The sequence below is a fragment of the Pinus tabuliformis genome, chromosome 8 (assembly GCF_031772625.1).
Source record: "Pinus tabuliformis cultivar Carrire ecotype Pingquan chromosome 8, CPIR1, whole genome shotgun sequence".
NCBI classification, from domain to species: Eukaryota; Viridiplantae; Streptophyta; class Pinopsida; order Pinales; family Pinaceae; genus Pinus; species Pinus tabuliformis.
In genome coordinates, this window is record NC_142294.1 from 16027997 (window position 1) to 16032515 (window position 4519).

Here is a 4519-nt window from a genome sequence, read left to right on the forward strand (position 1 = left end):
AATCTTCCCATTTCGTGATGAGCTTCAGGTAATATTCTATCGCATGGGTGTTAACTTTGCATTGTGAACACCATGGTCTCCTCGGGAGCAGGCATTCCCTTGTGAAATGTCCTTCTTGATCGGAGTTGTAGAATCTTAGGGGTTCTCTGCCCCCCGATCTCCCTCCGCGCCCATTACCTCCTTGCCCCCCTTGATTTGCTTCATTGACTCGAAATGTGGATCTATCCAGTCTTTCTGCCAGAGCATCTAGCGCCCGGCATTGGTCGATGTGATGAGTAGTCGATGCGCAAAACTCATAGTAGTTGTTATTAGGGATGTTAGAGTACTTTTGTAGCACTAGACACATATGTGACAGGTGTCCATATGTTCTACAGATTTCACAGAAATCTGCGTTGTTCCTTCCTGGGAGGGTCCTTGCACCCTGATGACCACAACCCCTAAAGTCGGAGTGGTTCCCGATGACCCCGCCACCCCTCCTGCTTGGTTAAGACCTCGCAGTTGTGGTAATTCTGTCACAATGTGCCCCTCCACCAGAAAATGGGTGCACCAAACATTGGGACTAGCTGGTCGTGCAGGCTAAAGATCCCTCATCTTATCGGTCAGGTTTGTGATTTGGATTTGAAAGCCCATGGTTGCTGGGTCTTGCAAACTTGTGCCTCCCAAATATTCATGCGAATATCCTGTCATCACTTCTATCCTTGATGCTTGCTCTAAAGCATCTTGTAGGGTTCCTATCTTCTTTTGTGTCAGCGGTGTTCTGGTCAATGGCAAGAGCACCTTGATGAACCAATCCCGCTGGTGGTTTGGGTCCAAAGTATAAATTAGCTTGGCAATGTCATCCTAAAATCTTTACATGATCTCCCATGAAGTCTCTCCCTCCATCTTCTTGATTTCCCACAACTACGACAACCCTTACTGATCGTTTTGCAGTACTTAGATTTCTTGCACAAATCCCCTCTTAATTTCGTCTATGGTTGGGTTCTGGGTTTTCTCCGCCCACTTTATGAACTAGCGTAGAGCCTGTTCCCTAAGCGTAGTCTAGAATTCCACCGCTCGAACGTTATCTAGAGTCTGGCGAGCTCTATAGATGGCTTTGCAGAGGTACCATTGTTGCTCCACATCCTCATTCCCCTTGCTTGCAAACTCCGGGTATATTGTAAATGATCCAGCCATATTGTTTTGAATATTAGCTAACAATACAAAACCATTGGTTCCCTACTGTAGTGATCCATGTAGTCCAAAATTATTATTGTAGCTAGTTTTGGTACCACCCCCAGTATTGAGACCAGTCCTGTATTTTTCTCGTGCTTTTTATACTCACGCTACTTTTGTTAGGTTAAAGATGAATTCTTTTGGTTTGTGATAAGGTACTAGGGGAAGGTCGGGGAAAACACCGCTTGTGCTTTGGGGTTGGGGCTGCTGAACTTTGGTGGATGTTGGTTCTTCATTGAATAACTTCCTCATTCTATTGCCCATGTTGTAGTTTTCCTTGTGCTAGCATGGGTGCCGATCCTGCGGTTCTTCTTTTGTGGCCTTCAGGGAGGATCCTTCACAGGGTCCTGGTTGCAATTGCACATCCACAACATTCCGGGATAGTCCTCCTCTAGTTCCCTGTTGCGATCCTATTTACACAACCTGCAAGGAATGTCCTTCCTCCTCTTCCTGATTTCGACATCCTTTTGTCCCATCTTTTGGTGACCTAGCATCCTCTTCCCCCTTCATCTCAGCTTGGGGTTTTTCCATTACCACTCCTATCAGGTGGGACCCTCTCCTTCTTTTCCCTAGGGCCCGAGCTGCTCTTACCTACCATTTATATACTAACATTTCCCTTCTCTGTGTTGTAACATCCCTCACTTTCTTTAATCCTTCTGCATCCATCCCCCTGTAGCACCCTCATCCCTTTGTGGGTAGCATTTTCCCCTTTAGTTCCTTCCCCCAATATTCAGGTTTTACGCTTCCATCCCAGTAGTGGCTAGAGATAACATTCCCTCCTCTACCAAAAACATCTTAATCCACGTCGAGATTTCTCCTATCAATTCTCCCCTTAGCTTGGAGTGGAACACTACCTCCGCCTTTGAGTAGGACTGATAGCTTTCTGAAGCAAACTCGACTACGTACCCTTCTACCATAGTCCTTACCCAGAAATCAACGACTCTCATCCGCTCATTATCCAACTATTGTAATAGTGCAATCTCATATGAAGTCCAACTATGGTAGACCCTCACCAGTCCGCTCGAAGGACTCTATCGCTTTAGTTCCCTCACCCAATTGTACAAGTCTTCAGGGAATTTGTACCAAAAATTTTCATATCAATCATCTGAGCTATCAGTGTATAGGATCTGCTTACGCACCCTAGCAATCATATGATTCCTATGGGAAACTCTTTCTACCACAAATTGGTCTATCTTGTGATTCCACTAGTTTCCGATCTCTTTCCTAAACACCCTCGACACCATATTCTGAACCAGTTCTCCTAATTTCAAGTCCCAGCAATGGAACCATTTGTTGGCTCGAGCGAGTCATCGAGGAAAATACCCTGGGTTCAGGCACGGAAGGCCAACAATGGTCCACTATAGTCTAGGATAGCTTTGGATTTTTAACCTCACCTTGAAGGGCAAAGAGTCTCACCTGAAGCGCACCGCAACCAAAATGGGAGAAGGGATCAACATACTATTGAAGGGGTCTAAGCTATACATAGGTGGTCATACACATATGCGATCATAAAACATAGAACAAAAATAATAATATCTTCAACTCATACATAGAGACTCATCATATATGTCAAAAAACTTAAAAATATACTAGTGTCGATCTATCAAGCACCAGGCTCATGTAACAAGGGGACCAATTAAAATTTTGATAAGCCATAATATAAGATGTGCAGTACTTATGGGACTTAACAGTCATCAACTTCTAATTACATTAAAGTATTAGAACATAATACATTAGAACTCAGCTCTTCGCTATCAATAACACAGAGAACACCTTGCTTAATAGCTCGGGTAAGATCTGCTCCGCACCTTAGTTCCTTAGTTCCTAGCCCTTCCTGCTTCTACTCTTGTATCTGCATACCTCCTTAGCGCCCAATCCTTCAGTGTCTCAGCAATAGCCCTGACGATCAATGAAACTCAATAGCAATAGTAACAACACCATCAAAAACCCATAGTCCAACCCTTCCTTTCTATTCTTCCTCTCTTTATATCCGTCTTAGCTGCCTGGACTTCCAGTTCTTGCTTAGCTGCTTGCTTCCTTGGTTTCTTCTGCGCTTTCCCATTTCCTCGAGTGCATTTTCCTTCCACTGCCACCTTGCCATCACCTTCCCGCAATTGCTCGTTTGGCCACCCAACCGTTGCTTCCATTTGTCCTTTCCAGCCCTACGGTTGGTTAAAACTAGTCAAAACTCCTCAAAATTAACAAAGGCTCCAACAAAGTCTCTGCTATAATCAGGTGGACTCAACAATGGGGCAGAGTTTAATGCTTTTTTCAAAGCATCAAAAGATTGTTGTGCGAAATCATCCCATAAAAATGGGACTCCTTTCTTAAGCAAACGCATAAATCCTTTTGTAATCTTAGCATAATTTGCTATGAATCTCTTCAAGATATTTACCTTTCCTTGGAGACATTGAAGTTGACAAATGGAATACGAGGGACGCAACTGAAGTATTGCCTCAACGTTGAATGGATCAACTCAATTCCCTTCTGTCGATATGATGAATCCTAACAACCAACTGGATGTGACGTCGAAAGTGCACTTATTTGGATTCAACCGGATTTTATAAAAACGATACCATTCAAAGATCAACTAAAGGTGTTTAGGATGATCAATTCTCTTTCAAGAATGAGTAGCTAAATCATCCAGATATGCTTCGATAACATGTTTGATGTCATGAAAATCATAATACATGGCCTGCTGGAACATGGCTCCATCATTTTTAAGGCCAAAAGGCATATTTTTGTATGCAAACGTACCCCAAGGACAAATAAAGGTTATCTTGTGCTGATCTTCTCGATGGATAGTAATTCGATTGTAACCAGAGAATCCATCCATGAACGAAAAAATTTCATTATCCGCACATTCATCAATAATTTTATCAATAAAGGGTGTGGGGTAATTATCTTTTGGACAAGCCTTATTTAGATCCCTAAAGTCGATACATACTGGGATCGTTCCTTGCTTTTGATCTACGGGGACTGGATTAGAGACCACTCAGTTAGAGGAATGGGGTATATGAAACCTGCATGAAGAAGCTTTTCAACTTCAAATTTAATAACTGTTGCTTTTCTAGGATTGACCGGTCGAAGTTTTTGACGAATAGATTTAGCATTTTCATATGTCTTGATCTCATGCTGGACTATAGATGGATCTATTCCAGGCATTTCCTCATAAGACCAAGTGAACACATCACGAAACTCTTTGAAGAGCAATGTAATTTTGAATTTCATTAGGGGAATAGTCAGCTCTGATGAAGACATTCTCGATTACATTAGGATTCCTAGAGATGTTCACAGGTACAGTGCA